At 41.9% G+C, this 19,806-nt stretch overlaps 1 long non-coding RNA gene across 1 annotated transcript in view; it reads right to left on the bottom strand.

Annotated features, from left to right (window-relative positions):
- LOC126177125 (uncharacterized) overlaps window positions 1-10,095 on the bottom strand; it is a 347,747-nt gene extending 337,652 nt beyond the window's left edge. The window contains exon 1 of the long non-coding RNA XR_007535752.1: window positions 9,673-10,095. This is a non-coding gene — a long non-coding RNA (uncharacterized LOC126177125). The remainder of the gene's footprint in view (window positions 1-9,672) is intronic.
- Window positions 10,096-19,806: the final 9,711 nt, after the last annotated feature.

Raw genomic sequence — 19,806 nt, 5'->3', positions numbered from 1 at the left:
GCTGGTCCATGGATTCATGAGGTTGTCTCCATACCTGAACACGTCTATCCTCTCACTACAATTTGAAACGAGACTCGTCCGACCAGGCAACATGTTTCCAGTCATCAGGACTCCAAGTGCTGACGGGCCCAGGCGGGGTGTCCAGCTTCGTGTCGTGCAATTATGAAGGGTACACGAGTGGGCCTTCGGCTCCGAAGCCCACATTGATGTATCGTTGAATGGTTCGCACGCTGACATTTGTTGAAGGCACAGCCTTGAAATCTGCAGCAATTTGGCTTCTGTCACGTTGAACGATTCTCTTCAGTCGTCGTTGGTATGACAGTATCCTTTTTCCGGCCGCAGCGATGTCGGAGATTTGATGTTTTACCGGATTCCTGATATTCATGGTACACTCGTGAAATGGTCGTACAGGAAAATCCGCACTTCATGGCTACCTCGGAGATGCTGTGTGCTATCGCTCTCGCACCGACTGTAACACCACGTTCAAACTCACTTAAATCTTGATGACCTGCCATTGTAGCAGCAGTAACCGATCTAACAATTGCGCCAGACACTTGTCTTTATATACGGCGTTGCCGACCGCAGCGCCATATTCTGCCTGTTTACGTATCTCTGTGTTTGAATACGCATGCCTATACCAGTTTCTTTCGTATTTCAGTGTATTATTCCTCTTCTTTAAAAGAAGTTTTTTGCCGTCGTACGTTTACTCTCTTCTCTTCCAAGCACTTTACTCCTCCACGTTTTTTGGTCAATTGTTAATATTGCTTCCTTTTCTTCAGCTATGCCCCTTCCCCTAACGTAAAAAAGGCTCTACCCCTCTGCTTGTCTATCCCTGCTTCTTTTTTCCTAGGTAGTTACTCGCATCAATCCAAATTAGACTCACTACATCATCAACTAAATTGAACCTAGTTTCCGGCATACGATCTTGTCACTGCTTCTATCGCTTAGTATGCCGGCCGGTGTGGCCGAGCGGTTCTAGGCGCTTTAGTCTGGAACCGTACGACCGCTACGATCGCAGGTTCGAATCCTGTCTCGGGCATGGATGTGTGTGATGTCCTTAGGTTAGTTAGGTTTAAGTGGTTCTAAATTCTAGGGGACTGGTGACATGTGTCACAGTGCTCAGAGCCGTTTGAACCATCGCTTAGTACAAACAGTCTTTAAGAAAACATGTATAGTACAGGATTATTGGGCACATCAAAATCAGACAATATTTACTGCACCTATATTCGGAATAGAACTCTAGTTTTTCAATGCAAAATAATGAGCTTTGGGCAGCGTGGCTACTCAACGTCGAAGAAGATACTTGTACATATGGTTACAGTGTTGCCAAAAAATCACTTTTTGTTAGAATTACATAGGCCTACCATAGTATTCATAGCATAGAAATAGTCTGCTTTTCACCACACTAGTGTGTACTGCGATAGTAAAATATTATTTTATACAAGAACCCATTGAGATCCCATCTTGAAATTTTGCATGCATGTAGTCAGTCAGACTGGGCAACACATACAATTTTTATAAAAAAATCCGAGGGTACGTATTTTGGAAATTTCAAAAAATGTTTTTTTGGAATAGTTTAAAATTTTCAGATTTAGGTACCATAGTCATGTTACATATCAAATTGAATGGAATTTATAGAGGAAAACAACGGTCTAAGTTTGAGCTTTCTAGGTTGTATAGTTTTCGAGCTACAGCATTTTAAAGCAATCATCGATTGATCAAAAACAGAGGTTTTTTTATTTTTAAACCCTTGAAACTCAAAAACTAAAGATCAGAAAAATTTGAAATCTCAAATTTAAACTAGTGTTAGTGGGTACATTACCTGGAAAAAAATTCATCCAAATCTGAGAGGTCATGGTTCAAATCATGTAGTACAATTGGTTGATTTGACATGGAATGACCCATCAGTTTAATGACACATAACATATCCAGCACCTTTCCTGGAGATTGATATCCACCCGACAGTCTAAATGTGTTATGAAAGAGTAGCAATGTACACAGTTTTATCCACTGCTCCCAACAAGGTAGTGGGAGACAAATACGTTAGAGGAGACCGATATTGACAAGATACCGTTGCGAAGAAAAAGAGAAAAACAGGAGAAATTTAGGCAAGATATCACTTGTTACGCTGGAGTGGACTTCTGCACGACGTTCTCTTTTAGCTCAAACCTGAAAATCTTGTAACGAGGAAGCCAGACGGGCTCATTTAATTGAAGTTATTACTCCTATGTAAGTAAACTGGTAATCCGGTTTTCTACTCGAAGTCGGCGTTGGAGCGAAGCAAGTAGGCTATCCGCTACCGCGAGAACCCGCAGTCTTGGCTTACAACTACTGCGCAACACCGCAGGTACATACCCTCCAAAACCAGTTCAGCGGAGCCACTGAATGCTACTCGGTTGACGTGTCTAGCGCGAGCTGCCATGTCAGATAAAATACAGCACACGTTCATAGCTCGACAAAAACTAGGCACGACTGAAGTGTGGCAGTTAAACATTTGTCTTGTTATGAAGCCACTGGGAAAGTACGATCGCACTGGCATTTACTGTAGGATACTACTAGTCCGGCTACAACAACATTTAGCTTTTGGAACTTGTATGTTACTTCCTCAGACTGGAGATGAGGATAGTTTGCGGAAGGTTAGATAAGAAAGCATGACTCAGACCCCGGGGTGAGATTGAACAAGCTGTTGTGAGGGCGGAGGGAGAAATCATGAAAGGAGTAGGCATCAGTTTTATCGTCTCAGTCTTATTTACGCTATATTTATAGGACAATAATTCTTCTTCATAACACAACTGAACAATTCCAACGGCGCTGGTCATCAGAATCAATATTACACCTATCAGCGATACCCACATGACCCGCACTACAATGTCTGCCTATCCTATACATGGAAACCATTCGCTGGTCCTCTTCGTCGCCAATAATACTGTCATTTTTTTATCTTTGTTGCTAAATATTCGCACTTTACGGAGAATGAACAACTCCCTTGTAGGAATCAACGGGGTTGTTGCAAGCACTGATGAAGTGAAAGCCAGCTTACCCTGATCGATCATGAGATATAGAGAGCAGAAGATAGCGAAGTCAGGATTGTGAAAGAGTTTCTTATATGAGTCATATTCTTTTCACAAGTTGACGACTTCTGTGTTCCAGCATCTTAAACACTTTAAAATGACTTAACGGTCGATAAAGTAGTTGTGAAAACTATACTATAAATAATGTAGGTCATGCTGAAAACGTTGTGGTTTGAAAAAGAACTCACTATGTCGCTCTTCATAGTGTGACATCGGCCGGGGTGAAGATACTGTGAGTCGATATACTTCACAGTTGCGTGAAAGGGCCGCTGTTGTGAAGAAAAACTTGTAAAAGTCTTACTACGTTGTTGGCAGACAATTCAGTTGTGTACAGTGATGCACACGTTTATTATCTGACGAAATGCGTAATAACTTACAGACAACGTCTAGTGCAAGGATTTGTAGTTTTCTATAACACAAATAAGTGCAATATAATACGCGTTAGAAAGAGCGATCGGACATCAAACACTGGAATGAATAACAAAATTCAAGTATCTACGATTATCTTCACCGAAAGCGATTTAATATGGAGTGGCCACACAAATATATCAGTTGGAAAGGAAGATGCCATAGTCGGGATTCATTGGAAGAGCCATTAGGAATTACAATTCACGCAAAAAGACGTAGTTAACAAAACCGTCTTTTGGTGGAAGTGATACAAAAGATTAAAGAAGGGCTGCACATTCTTCAAGGCTTTCCTTTAGTCACCATGAGAGGCCACGGCGACGCTCAACCAACTGCTGTGGGAGACGTTTGCATCGGGGACAGCCTTAATCACACAAATTTAGAGCTCACGTTCCAAATCAGTTCATCCATCACGCATATCGCGTAACGACGACGACGCTAAAAAACGAGAAATTCGATCGGCTGTCTTTCTTCGCACGAATCGTAGTAAAGCTGTAACGAAAATGATGTGGATGTGGGCGGGACATGTAGCCCGGCGAATGGATGGGCGAAGAACGTTCCTTTTTTCGATTTCAAAAAATAAGGAAATATAAAAGAGGATGAGTTTAGTTGATGACTATAGTTAAAGATTAGACTGCACGTCCAAGTCTGGCAGAGCCGCTTTATCCAATAGTGGACATCAAACATATGATGACTACAAAAACCTTGAGTGGAGGTCAATGGAATTTTGAACCACTCTTCGCAAAGTAACTGTTTCCTTTCGTTGAAAGATAAGGGATGAGGTTAGCAAGTGTCGACTGTTTTTCCCAATGCGGACCTCACTGACTTGGTAACACCATCCAGTGATTAAGGACAGAAGAAGTGCAATATTTCATATCCAAGCTCATCAAAGTACTCTCTGAAATTTACGGTCTTGTGAGGGGGAACATAAATATCCTGGGAGACAATATCACCTGCTGCGAAGAATGCCTAGGATGTTGTCGCAGCTTTACTGACGACGATTCTTTCGCGTGCAGCCGTTTGCGCTTCGTAGTTGAAAGCTGGCAACAGCGGTGCCAACTGCCAGGATGCTTCTCTCGGCGATCCTGCTGTACACACATTACGTCATGTGGTAGCCAACTCTGCAAAAATGAGTTGGTCCACATAACACGTTTCTATTATTCTGTAGTCTATGAGCTTGCACCGCTTGAATCATAATCGGTTTGCAGTTCTATCGCGGATGTTTAGTTTATGCGATTCTCGTCGCAATGTTTTCGTTGCGCTGTATGCTCTACATTTATACAAAACTCAACGATCAATTTAGCTAAACTCAGCTGTCACTTACATCACAATCCGATATCACACTACCGACCATTAAAACTGCTACACCAAGAAGAAATGCAGATGATTAACGGGTACTCATTGGACAAATATATTATACTAGAACTGACATGTGATTACATTTTCACGCAATTTGGGTGCATAAATCCTGAGAAATCAGTACCCAGAATAATCACCTCTGGCCGTAATAACGGCCTTGATACGCCTGGGCATTGAGTCAAACAGAGCTTGGATGGCATGTACAGGTACGGCTGCCCACGCAGCTTCAACACGATACCACAGTTCATCCAGAGTAGTGACTGGCGTATTGTGACGAGCCAGTTTCTCGGCCACCATTGACCAGACGTTTTCAATTGCTGAGAGATCTGGAGAATATGCTGGCCAGGGCAGCAGTCGAACATTTTCTATATCCAGAAAGGCCCGTAAAGGACCTGCAACGAGCGGTCGTGCATTATCCTGCTGAGGTCATCAGTCCCTAAGCTTACACACTACTTAACCTAAATCATCCTAAGGACAAACACACACACCCATGCCCGAGGGAGGACTCGAACCTCCGCCGGGACCAGCCGCACAGTCCATGACTGCAGCGCCTTAGACCGCATGGCTAATCCAGCGCGGCTATCCTGCTGAAATGTAGGGTTTCGCAGGGATCGAATGAAGGGTAGAGCCACGGGTCGTAACACATCTGAAATGTAACGTCCACTGTTCAAAGTGCCGTCAACGCGAACAAGAGGTGACCGAGACGTGTAACCAATGACACCCCATACCATCACGCCACATGATATGCCAGTATGGCGATGACTAATACACGCTTCCAATGTGCGTTCACCGCGATGTCGCCAAACACGGATGCCACCATCATGATGCTGTAAACAGAACCTGGATTCATCAGAAAAAAATGACGTTTTGCCATTCGTGCTCCTGTCTGTGATGCAACGTCAAGGGTAACCGCAGCCACGGTCTCCGAGCTGATAGTCCATGTTGCTGCAAACGTCATCGAACTGTTCGTGCAGATGGTTGTTGTCTTGTAAACGTCCCCATCTGTTAACTCAGGGATCGAGACGTGGCTGCACGATCCGTTACAGCCATGCGGATAAGATGCCTGTCATCTCGACTGCTAGTGATACGAGGCCGTTGGGATCCAGCACGGCGTTCCGTATTACCCTCCTGAACCCACCTATTCCATATTCTGCTAACAGTCGTTGTATCTCGACCAACGCGAGCAGCAATGTCGCGATACGATACACTGCAATCGCGATAGGCTATAATCCAACCTTTATAAAAGTCGGAAACGTGATGGTACGCTTTTCTCCTCCTTACACGAGGTTGTTTTCACCAGGCAACGCCGGTGAACTGCTGTTTGTGTATGAGAAAACGGTTGGAAACTTTCCTCATGTCAGCACGTTGTAGGTGTCGCCAGCGGCGCCAACCTTATGTGAATGCTCAGAAAAGCTAATCATTTGCATATCACAGCATCTTCTTCCTGTCGGTTAAATTTCGCGTCTGTAGCACGTAATCTTAGTGGTGTAGCAATTTTAATGGCCAGTAGTGTATTAGCGCTCCTGTCTATAGCACTACATATACAGTTCTTACCCTTTCACTACTCTGTTTATCAAAGATTATAATTATTGCTACAGCAAATAAACAGACACTGAAAATCTGTCATTAGAAATCCGACGTGATTGCATAGAACACAGTAGCGTAACGAGCACAGGCACACTGCCGCTCGGACAACTGCCAAGATGTTTCAATACTAGCGAAAAAAACATTGTCAACGTTATTGTTTTAAAGGTGAGTCAGAAAAGCTTCGAAAATAAGGTCTGCTCAAACTGAATTGCAGAAATTTTATTTTATTACTGAACTTATCCTTCACTTACGTACTATTATAGTCATTCTAAAAGTATAAGAACGTCAAAGATTTAATTTTTTACTTTCACACCATTTCTATTACTCATCAATCTAGTGAAAAATCTGGCCTCTTAGAGATGAAAATTTCCTACATACATACGAGAATTAATACGGGGACACACAGGGAAGCGCGAACCAGAAATAAACGTCATGAATAACTACACATGTACGGAAAATAGACGATGCGTACCCTTTGCTGCTATGTTAAAATTCATTATAAGGTCAACTTTCTAAAATTCTGTAATCTACTGTGTGTAATGGATGGAAGCTAACAATCTTACGAACATCTGCTGTATAATTTTTCTGTTTCTCATTATTTGTTCAACGTTCAGACCCGGTAGTATTTCACATTCCCTGTAAAATAGAATATAAATGTCAGGAAATCTAACACTGACAAGTAAACGTGTTACCGTTGTAATATTCCATAGCAAGTTACACAAGGATATGACATGTTCCGAATTTCATTGGTAAAATAATAGACCACTTAGCCTGCAGGTCACTGAAACACTATAGGAGAATCTACAACGTATTCAATGGATAACAAAAGCGAACTTAACATGTCATAAACCGCCAGTTCATTAACTAGTAAGTTGCTCCCTCAAACTACGATATCCTAAATGACGGAAAACTCAAGAATAAATGTTAGACGTAACACAATTACCTCGCCAATTTCGAATTTCGTTAAAAGAAGCCACTCAAATAAATTAACCAGCTTATGTATGTTTGCTGTAAAAATACAATCAGAACAAAAAACTATATTTCAGTTCGAAATGTATTCTGCGTGACACGATGCTCATGTGAAAATAAAACGCGTGTGACCTGATGTCCTTGACAGTGCATTGGGAATTATCACACCGAGGAAAATGAAAGGTAGGCCTAGTATGAAAGAAGATAAATACACAAAATATTTCGCAGCTATTGGTTTCCTTTTGGACAAATGCTTGAAGAACGACGTCAACTATCCTGCGAAAATCTACCTACGGTGTTCAAGATGTTTTTTAACTAAGAAATCTAGGAACATACTACGCTTGACTACGTATCGGTCCCATTGCGAAACGCCGACAAGCTTAGTCTAGCCTGATTACCGCGGGCATGCAGGATTCTTTTGCCCGCTTCAAACACATATGGAATGGGGAGAAGCCGTACTACCAGGAACAATGGAAGTACTCCCAGCCATAAGTATGGATGCAAATGTTGATGCAGCCAACTTCTGTCTGTGTGAGCAGCCAGCGTAGGCCTACTATCGTCCAAGTCGACACCTTGCAGACACATCGTTTTCAGTGTCATTCTCTATACATCGGAATCCTGATGCTGTACACTGAAATGTATGTAAAATAATAGAAGCGTTTACCCAAACAACTGTCAGGAGGTTTTACAAATTTACACGAACCGCGTAGCGAAAGAGATAGCACAACGAAGAAGTTGATAGCAATACTTACGCCCGCTGCATTTTTGTCTTGCTTTCTCCCGAATGCGTGGTTGGAGATGGCCAAATCGTGATAATACATTAATCGCCATATTAATTTGATGATCATGCGTCTACAGAACACAGGGCAGGAGAGCGAATTATTTTCGAATACGTAACGCGGAAATTTTCGGTCTTATTTTATAAGCGTTTAATAAGAACGCTTTCATTAAACTTAGATTGTTTCCACCACCAAAAAAAGTGTGAATTCCTCTCTCGATCTTCACATTAAACTTGTCCTGTTGTGTTATGGTGCACATCGTGACGCTGCATCCGACGAACAAATATCGACTCGTCACAAGACGGCGTTGAGTAATGCAGACAGCAGCGGGACTAGTCTCATTTTCTTCATCCATGTTGATTCTTTGCGTACCGTAGCAGCATAAACTGTGAGATTCTGACAATGCCGAAATGTTCTTGTGATGATGATGATGTACAAAACTAGGAAAATAAACTTTCAAGTTTCTTTCTCCTTTCTCGAAAGTCACGTAAAGAACTTAATAAACCAGGCAAACAATGAGGTTCTTATCGAAATAAACTTTGTGCTTTTCTTGGGTGCAATTAGCCAATCCTCTATACTCATGAATAGAAACACTTTGCCTGGATGATGCATTATTACTCAGAATTATTTTCACACATATTTTGATGAAGTGTTTTAATTGTCAGAATACACGACACATACTATGCCTCACTGAATCGAGCCACGTCAAAATTTGTTAGTAGCTTCACAAAAAATGTAGCACATGGGTAAGTTTCAGGATATGCAAGGCGTTTTTCGGGGGGACGTGGTGGGGAGAGCCAGGATGCCTTAGCCGCGATCCTTTATTTATCTGTCTTTTAATAGAAGACATGGAGGTCATCATAAAATTACATCAAGGTAATAGAAAAATCAATACAGATCACTCAAACAGGTGCCGCGTACACCAAATAATGTTCTATGTACCAGAAAACTGTTCAATCAACGGCATTTACATTCACATGGGTGACTTCACCCTTGGATAAGCAGTTGAAATCTATGAACCTGCTACTGTATGACGGAGCAGAGGCGATACATCATCACGATAAAATGTGAATACAAAGGATTAGATTCAGTTTTCAACTTTACATGTTTTCTACGATATCTGACAGGTGACGTTGATAAACTGGTTGCACTGACAGGCGCTACGAAGTACTGGACCGGTGCCAATAACAGCTGACGTTTGCTTTAGGAATACTGACGAACCTTGGAACGCATATGAACCGACAACAAAAAAGTACACGAAGCTGAAGACAGGCTACAGAAATTTCTCGGGCTGATCATGAACAGCTTTTCTCAAGGTCTAGATTTAGATAGAAAAGACGCATTTGAGGCACCGATATTTCTAAACTTGCCGTAACGGAGAATGAGCAGAAAATACGGTTATTCGCTTGAGATAACACTTACCCTTCAAACTACAAGGTCGAAAATTCCGATTTAACAATTGAAATCTTCCACAAAAATATATAAATTTCTTTGTGACTCACCTTTTCCGAACAGTCTACTTCTTATTGCTACCGCTGAATGGTTTGATCTTCCCTCCACTCTTGATAAGTTTACAATTGAACAGAGAGATGAACACCAAACGTTGCTCACTTTGGAAGACGTACTAACTTGAGTTTGAAATAGATTTGAAGAGAATAACTAATCACAGAACAATTCACTGGCGCTTCCAGCATCGATCACTAAACTGTTTCTTGCACTGTTTTCTTCAATGTAATGTTTTTAATGCATTGCTACGTAAAGAAAGTTTTAAATTTCTTGCAGTATCCATTCTGTGTTGCAGGAAACAATTGAATTTTAAAAGCCAAAGATTTTCACCAACGAGCCCGGCAGCACGGAAGCAATGGATCGATCCCGCAGCGACTACGTAACTCAACTGTTCGCTGCGGAAAGCGTTCTGTGAGTTTCGTTAGCAGTAGCACTCGCAGCGCGTGGTGCACGGGTGGCGAGGAGCGGAACCAGAGGCTAGGGAGTGGGGAGATGAGGGGCAGCGTGGAGGGGAGGCTGTCTGCCTGGTGGGAGCCTGGATGCTCGCCATAGGCGTGGCTGCTGGCTATCCCAGTGTGCAGCCTACTATGATTCGTCACAAAAAGAATATCTTTGCAAAAATGTAGGATTTCTTTTAAATTTTTTGAGTCCTATGCAGCGTGAAACTCTGCCGTCTGTTTTGAGAAGAAAGGTACTCAGTGCAGAATTTCATGCACGTCTTTATAGACGGTGTCTATTTTCAACAGTTACAAAAGCACAACTTTTCTGGTGACAGTTTCAAGTGATAATTACTGGCAATTATATGGCTGATTTTAAGGGATGCGCATCTGAGTAACACCGAATTTGTGGTTTTTAACAACACTGCGTTTAAATATTTGCAGTCACCTAGGGTTGCAGGAGCTGATTTGGTACATGCTACGACATTATTCATATGCAACATTTTATTTTAAACTACCAGGCGTTTCAAAGTGAATATCGCAGATTTAAGGCTTTATAACATTTATTATTTTCAACGTACAGTTATAAGTAATACATCAAATGAAAGAGTGACGCACACAGTTTTTGTTAGAAGCCTTCAATGTGAACACCATTCCTTTATGAACTCCGAAAGTAAAAATCTTGTGGCGTCAGATGCCATGAAAAACTAGATCTGTCATCTGGCCCCTTGCGAACAATCCAGCTGTCATATAGAATGTTGTGTCTATACAAGACAGTCTAGACACAGGGTGAGGTTACCGATAGGCACGCGTACACACACGCCGGCTGGCGTGAGTTCTGGAACGGGATAATTAGTGAATGCGATAAAGAAAAGAACGTAGCTACTAGAACACTTAACTTTTATGCATCCTTTGGTATACAGCAATCTTGATGATACAAGTGAGACTCATTAAGATACATGCAATGTTACAAATGGCGCCTTGCTAGGTCGTAGCCATTAACTTAGCTGAAGGCTATTCTAACTGTCTCTCGGCAAATGAGAGGAAGGCCTCGTACGTCTAGTCGCTAGCAATGTCGTCCGTACAACTGGGGCGAGTGCTAGTCCGTCTTTCTAGACCTGCCATGTGGTGGCGCTAGGTCTGCAAGTACTGATGGCGGCGACACGCGGGTCCGACATGTACTAATGGACCGCGGCCGATTTAAGCTACCACCTAGCAAGTGTGGTGTCTGGCGGTGACACCACATAGAACATGTATCAGTGAGGCAGCGCACAATCTTGCTGCCAAATGAAGTACTATGACTCAACTTCTTCCGGTTGTTCTTGCCGTAGTTCTAGCGCATCAAGATAAGAAACACCAGTTACAGTTGCTTCAGCGAAAAGGAAAGGTCTATAAACTCTCCTCCGCGATATGACACAAAACAATCAGTTTCACGGAGTCTCGTTGCAACTGTAACATCTCGTGAGCATTTGCTGACCCCCGGACGCGCATATTATATGTGTTCACATTTCGCAGCAAGCAACACTTAGTTTGCAAAGTTGGCACATCAACCGTAGTCTGTAGGCTATAGAGCTTGTAACAACTGCAGACGATAAGGACATCATTGTAAGCATCACCTTACAAGTATTTACATAAGCGTCGCTGGAACTGCTAATTCACGACTAGCCCCACCAGTAAACACTTCCGGGCTAAGTTGCCGTGGTCGATCTGTAGAACTTCTTCTCCCTGACGTTTCGTTCTCAACTACGGAGAACATCTTCCGAGGTGAGTCAACGACTGGCTGCTTGGAGCTGGGGCCGCCAGTTATATGGAGATCGCAGAGGGCGCCACCGCACGTCACGTGGCGTCGATGTGTAGCTATCACTGGCTATCGTCTGTTCTCTCGATTGCAGGCAATCGATTGTCACGTGACTGATGCAACGTCGACCGCCATATCTTGTCCAATTTTAATCCTTCTTCTTTACGATTAAAATTGTATTGATGTTTGTGGATTTCAATTGCCTCTCTATACATACGTGTATAATAATGCGACGTCCTCGCTAGCACGCTTGTCTCACCAAATTTTATTTCGTGATCTCCATCCTTAAAAACATGTTCCGCTACTGCCGATTTGTCGGTATGTCCCAAGCGACAGTTTCTTTTGTGCTCCGAGTCACGACTAGCCTTCCGCACTGACCTCTTGGGGCTACGCGAGAAAGACTTCCACTCGTTCAACACGTTCTTCAGTCACTCTTGGTCGCCCCACACTCTTCTCTTTGCAAAGACGGCCTGTGTCTTCAAACTGACCATCTACGGATGTTGTTAGTACTTTGAGGATTACAATAGAATTTAACACGGAACGCAAGTTGCGCTGTAACAACAGATTCTCTCCTTACAAACTGTGCAACAAATAGCATTTTGTTCACTAGTCGACATCTTTGCTCCTGGCGCTTCCTAACGGAAGACACAAGAAACGGTGCATGTACATGTGCACAGGCATGCAAACAAAATTGAATTGCTCATTCATTTGATGTGTTACATAAGTTGAATGTAATAAAAGCTCAAAAGCCTAAAAAACAATATTAATTTTGAAACTCCTAATATTTTACAGTTGGAATTGTGGTTCTGCACTGTTTTCCGAGTCAAACCTGGAAACAAGAGTATTTGTGATTTTACGAAATCTTCATATTGGCCATTTGTTCAACATCTGAAACGTCCCCCTTAGAAAAATTTATGGATGGCTGTGCTGATAAACCTCTACGTTATTAGATTTTCAAACAGCTGAGCAAACCTGAACGTGCTCAGACATTTCTCTCTTTACTTATTCTGATCATCAATAAACTGACACACAATATTTTTAGCGCAGCGCAATCTGACTTTCAATAATCCCTACAAAAGAATGGCCCTGACTAACAATAACCTATACCTTTCATGAATCACTATCCTCACAAAAATCTTAGTTACTCGAACTACTGCAATACAGCGAGCGCCAATACTGCCAGCTAAATAAAAGATTTTAACTATGGAAGGCACTAACTACCGATAGGCATAGTCAGCAAATGAAAGATTTTGATAGAGAACAAACAATGTATTTACCTTAATAATGTTCAAAAGTCCCAGTATATATATCAGTTCATGACATCCAGTCTTACAAACTTCCTTTTTCTGCCGGACACGTGTCCAGATCGTCCGCTCTCAAAATTCTGCCATCTTTCTCTCCACATCCACCACTGCTGGCGGCTCACCTCCAACTGCGCAACGCTACGCGCTGTTCACATCCAACTGCCCAACACTACAATAGCAAATATTCCAACAATTCAAACCAACCACAGACCAGTGTTGCCAATTTAGCGACTTTGTCGCTAGCAATGGCGACTTTTGCCTTCGTCTTAGCGACAAAAAAAAAAAATAACTTTTTAGCGACAAAAATTATTTAGCGACTTATCTGGCAACTTTTGGAGTACTGACGACTTTTGAAGTACAAACCAAAACTATTTTGGACCAGTATTTTCATTAACAAAACTAAGATTTTAACTATAGAATGGGTACCACACTGACTTTGTTCTAGATTTACTAACTTAAATTCTTAGCAGATCATGTAGCATTGTTCAGCATTTAGTAAACCAGAATGTGGGAATTGCCTACAGAGTAAGAAAACCTTGATTATAGAACAATTCATTATTCATTACCCACTAGCCTGTTATCGTCGATAGCGTATCGATCTATAATTCTTCAACTTTTGAACTCCCTTTATTTTTCGAATTGACAAAAAACATACGTAATATTAAGTATAATAAAATATATTTCTGTCCAGCAACCTCTAATTTTTCGAAATGTTAACTCGCAGTCAAATTATTACCACACGCACAGTGGTAACGCAAGAACAATTCGGTGGGGGTAACTCAGACATTATTACATTTTAAACAATGAACAGTAGGACTGATATCGAGTTACCGAGTGAGTAGATTGTTTCATGACTTCTAGTTCGCCTGAGTTTTAATGTATTTTCAGTGATTATAAATTGGTGAAACTTATGTTGTGGTGGCTTACATAATGGATTTACCGCAGAAGAAGAAGCAGTACGCTCAAAAATATCGGGATGCGTGGGAAGCAGAACCTGAATTCAATGGGTGGCTGAAACCAGTCGTTGGAGACTTATCCAAGGCAAAATGTCAAGTATGTGCAACAGAGTTTTATGCTAAATTGTGTGATATTAGACAGCATTCGAAAATTATTAAGCATAAACAAAAAATTGATTTAAAGAAAAAACACAAACCACCATACCTGTGAAAATTGTTCCGAAAACTACAGTTAGAATAGCAAGCAGAGCGGAAGGCGCCCTTTCTTTATTTATTGCTGAACATTATTCTATTTTAGCTGTAGATCACTTAGGAATACTGTGCAAGAAGGTGTTTTCCGGTAATGAGAGCGCTAAAACATGCAATTACATCGTACAAAGTGCACTAACATTATAACTGAAGTTTTGGTTCCATATTTTACACAATCATTGGTTGAAGATATAGGTAACCAAAACTACAGTGTACTAATAGATGAATCCACAGATGTATCTATATCTAAAATGCTAGGTATCGTTATACAGTCCTATAGTGTAAACAATCAAACCATTAGATCAGCATTTCTGAAACTCGCTGTAGTAGAAACTGCAGATGCAAGAAATCTGGCTGCTGTTCTTGTGAATTCTTTGAAAGATCTCAAACTTCCAATCGCTAATATGATAGGAATTGGCACAGATAATGCTTCTGCAATGGTTGGAATAAACAATGGGCTTTTCGAACAATTCAAGAGAGAAAATGGTTTGAAGCATTTGGTACTGATCCGTTGCATTTGTCACTCTCTTCAGCTTTCAGTTTCGCACGCCTCAGTGAATACCATACCTACAAACATAGAGTTTCTTGTACGGGAACCTACAATTGGTTCTCCATTTCACCCAAAAGACAAGAGGAATATAAAAAGGTTTATGAGACAATAAATTGTGGAAAGCAGCCACTAAAAATTTTGAAGGTCTGTGCAACACGTTGGCTTTCAATTGAACCAGCAATACGAAGAATTCTGGAACAGTGGGAAGAACTAAAGCTACATTTTTCACTTGCCATGGTTCAAGACAATTGTTACACTGCCGATCTTTTGTACAAGATGTATTGAGACGACTCAAATCATCTTTACATGTTTTATCTTAAACATGCTTTAAAAGACGTACAAACAGCAATAAAAGCTTTTGAAGGAGAAGACAATGACCCAACTAAATTACTAGATACACTTGTGTTTCTCATGCGGTCACTCGGACGAAACATAGTTTTTCCAACTGTTGATTTGTTGACAACACCAGTTCCAAGCGACTGTATGTACGAAAATCCGAACCTTGGCTTTATGTTTGAACAGAAATTGTCTGAATCAAGTTTGTCTGAAGAAAATAAAGTTTGTTTGAAGAAGAGATGCATTCAGTTTAGTCTGAAACTCATAAAAGAAATTCAACAAAGACTGCCAAGTAACGTTAAGCTCCTGAAAAAAATGTCAATGCTGAATGTTGAAGAAACACTAAAAGTGTATAAAAATAATGCTGTAGAGGATGTAGCCAAAGAATTTGGTTTTAGTGGCGATTTCATAGACGGTATGATGCAAGAATGGCATAATATCAACTTCATTAGGTGGAATAACACTACTAACACTGTTCGATTTTGGAGTGAGATTTTGCAGTATAAAAATGCCGCAAGGGAGAATCCTTTTTCTTTGGTTTCACAGCTAGCAATGACTGTTCTATGCCTACCGCATTCAAATGCAGAAGTGGAAAGAATATTCAGTTCTATGAACATTATAAAAACTAAACAACGTAACAGATTATCGTTAACGACAATTAATGGTTTGATCATATTGAGAGACCAGCTGAAGAAACAAAATAAAGATTGTGCATCTTTTGACATACCGTCTGACGTATTGCAGCTTATTGGAACGAATAAAACTTACTCTTTTGCGACAAAACTAGTCGAACTGCAACATCATCTTTTGAGCGACGTTCAGCCCTCTACATCAACTACAGTTCTGTCAGAGCATGAAACAGAAGAGTTATTCGATCTTCTGAGTGACGACGATGAATAGCTCACACACCAGTATGTATATATTTTGTAACCTAATTTGCTTTCTTGCTTTCTTTTGTTACAAATATAGCTGTATATTTATAGTATATTTGGCTACTGTGATTGAAACAACAATTTATGTGTTGCGTCAATTATGATAACATGTTTAATTAAACGTTGGCGTATTTTATATGTATGTTGTTCCAAGCGATGCCTCATTTAAATATGACAATATAGCAATTACATATGAGATAATTTTTATTAATATTTTATTACCCCGCCTCCCCCCACTGGCTTATTGCACCATTCACGGCACGAAATTTTCAGTACGCCCCTAGTAAAATCAGTTCTAGCGACTTGATATGGAATCTAGCGACTCGTGTTTTTTAGAGTTGGCAACACTGCTACAGACTGCACACAGCACTCTCAGTGATTTTCATACAGAGCGCTACGTGGCGGTTACCAACATAAAAACCTAAACAGCCTACTTACACATCAACTTGAAGGATTGTGATTTTCTGTCAAGGTATGGTATCACGGGGCTTTGAGGCAAGACATTATTTAATGACAAGCTAGTAGTGTTTAGTCACCCGGCGTGATGGTGTGAGGTGCCAATGGTTACACGTCTCGGTCACCCCTTGTTCGCATTAACGGCACTTTGAACAGTGGACGTTACATTTCAGATGTGTTACGACCCGTGGCTCTACCCTTCATTCGATCCCTGCGAAACCCTACACTTGAGCAGGATAATGCACGACCGCATGTTGCAGGTCCTGTACGGGCCTTTCTGGATACAGAAAATTTTCGGCTGCTGCCCTGGCCAGCACGTTCTCCAGATCTCTCACCAATTGAAAACGTCTGGCCAATGGTGGCCGAGGAACTGGCTCGTCACAATACGCCAGTCACTACTCTTGATGAATTGTGGCATCGTGTTGAAGCTGCATGGGCAGCTGTACCTATACACGCCATCCAAGCTCTGTTTGACTCAATGCCCAGGCGTATCAAGGCCGTTATTACGGCCAGAGGTTGTTGTTCTGGGTGCTCATTTCTCAGGATCTATGCACCCAAATTGCGTGAAAATGTTATCACGTGTCAGTTCTAGTAGAATATGTTTGTCCAATGAATACCCATTTATCATCTGCATTTCTTCTTGGTGTAGCAATTTTAATGGCCAGTAGTGTATTAACAGGGGTAGTGGAAAACGAACAGTAATCGGTACAACAGTCCGAGTTCATGTCCTCCGTGCTCGTTAGCTTAAGATCCCTACTGGAGGCCAAAAGATGTTGACCATCTGCACAGAAGGTTGTGGACACATTGCCCATAGTTATTTGAATGCGTAATGCTTGTTCTTTCAGACACGTCCAGGAATATCAGATCCCAAGCATTACCTCTCACCATGGACAAAGCAGTGGCCTACGTCCTTCAAATGAGGGCAGCGGCGTTTGCGTAGACTTGTCAGCGCTAACGCACAAGCAACATCGCGCTAAATAACCGCAGAAATCAATGTGGAACGTACGACGAACGTAACTGATAGGACTGTGTGGCGGAATTTGGCGTTAGTGGGCTATGACAGCGGTCGACAGACGCGAGTGTCTTTGCGAACAGTGCGTCATTGCCTGCAATACCTCTCCTGGCCTCGTGACCATATTGGTTGGACCCTAGACGACTGGAAAACCATCACCTGGTGGATGGGTCCCGATTTCAATCGGTAAGAGCTGATGGGAGGCTTCGAGTGTGGCGGAGACGCCGCGCGGCGATGGACCCCAGCTGTCGACAAGGCACCGTGAAAATTGGTGGTGGCTCCATAATGGTGTGGTCTGTGTTTACATGGAATAGACTGGGTCTTCTGGTCGAACGGAACCGATCATCGACTAGAAATGCTTGGAGCCATCTTCAGCCATTTATGGACTCCGTGTTTCAAAGCAACGATTGAATTTTTGTGGATGACAATGCGTCATGCCAGCCAGCCGCAAGTGTTCGCACTTGGTTTGAAGAACATTGTGAACAGTTCGAGTGCCCAACGTCAATCCCGTCGAACAATTGTGGCACATGATCGAGAGATCAGTTCGTGCGCGACATTCTGCACCGTCAACACTTTCGCAATTACGGACGGCTATAGAGGCAGCGTGGCTCAGTGTTTCTTGTTGAGTCGATCCAACGTCGAGTTGCTGCACTACGCCGAGCAAAAGGAGGTCCGACACGATATTAGGAGGTATCTCGTGACTTTCGTCACCTCAGTGGAATCCTTAATCATGTACAAAGTGACCGAAACTGTTTGTCGAGCTACAACGTGACGAACGACGCGAGGCGCAGGGATCAGTGCACATGTAAAAGTCTCATTTCCTAATCTAATTCCCTCAGCATCACCCGACTTAATTCGACTACATCGGGGAGAGGCTACAACCCTGTCTTACTCCCTTCCCAACCACTGCTTCCCTTTCATGTCCCTCGACTCTTATAACTGCCATCTGGTTTCTGTACAAATTGTAAATAGCCTTTCGCTCCCTGTATTTTACCCCTGCCACCTTTAGAATTTGAAAGAGAGTATTCCAGTCAACATTGTCAAAAGCTTTCTCTAAGTCTACAAATGCTAGAAATGTAGGTTTGCCTTTCCTTAATCTTTCTTCTAAGATAAGTCGTAAGGTCAGTATTGCCTCACGTGTTCCAGTATTTCTACGGAATCCAAACTGATCTTCCCCGAGGTCGGCTTCTACTAGTTTTTCCATTCGTCTGTAAAGAATTCGTGTTAGTATTTTGCAGCTGTGACTTATTAAACTGATTGTTCGGTAATTTTCACATCTGTCAACACCTGCTTTCTTTGGGATTGGAATTATTATATTCTTCTTGAAGTCTGAGGGTATTTCGCCTGTTTCATACATCTTGCTCACCAGATGGTAGAGTTTTGTCTGGACTGTCTCTCCCAAGGCCGTCAGTAGTTCCAATGGAATATTGTCTACTCCGGGGGCCTTGTTTCGACTCAGGTCTTTCAGTGCTCTGTCAAACTCTTCACGCAGTATCGTATCTCCCATTTCATCTTCATCTACATCCTCTTCCATTTCCATAATATTGTCCTCAAGTACATCGCCCTTGTATAGACCCTCTATATACTCCTTCCACCTTTCTGCTTTCCCTTCTTTGCTTAGAACTGGGTTTCCATCTGAGCTCTTGATGTTCGTACAAGTGGTTCTCTTATCTCCAAAGGTCTCTTTAATTTTCCTGTAGGCAGTATCTATCTTACCCCTAGTGAAATAAACCTCTACATCCTTACATTTGTCCTCTAGCTATCCCTGCTTAGCCATTTTGCACTTCCTGTCGATCTCATTTTTGAGACGTTTGTATTCCTTTTTGCCTGCTTCATTAACTGCATTTTTATATTTTCTCCTTTCATCAATTAAATTCAATATTTCTTCTGTCACCCAAGGATTTCTAAGAGCCCTGGTCTTTTTACCTACTTGATCCTTTGCTGCCTACACTACTTCATCCCTCAAAGCTACCCATTCTTCTTCTACTGTATTTCTTTCCCCCATTCCTGTCAATTGTTCCCTTATGATCTCCCTAAAACTCTGTACAACCTCTGGTTCTTTCAGTTTATCCCGGTCCCATCTCATTAAATTCCCACCTT

The sequence above is a fragment of the Schistocerca cancellata genome, chromosome 3 (genome assembly GCF_023864275.1).
Source record: "Schistocerca cancellata isolate TAMUIC-IGC-003103 chromosome 3, iqSchCanc2.1, whole genome shotgun sequence".
NCBI classification, from domain to species: domain Eukaryota; kingdom Metazoa; phylum Arthropoda; class Insecta; order Orthoptera; family Acrididae; genus Schistocerca; species Schistocerca cancellata.
The sequence above is the reverse complement of the archived record's forward strand: the minus strand, read 5'-3'. Positions and strand labels throughout refer to the sequence as shown.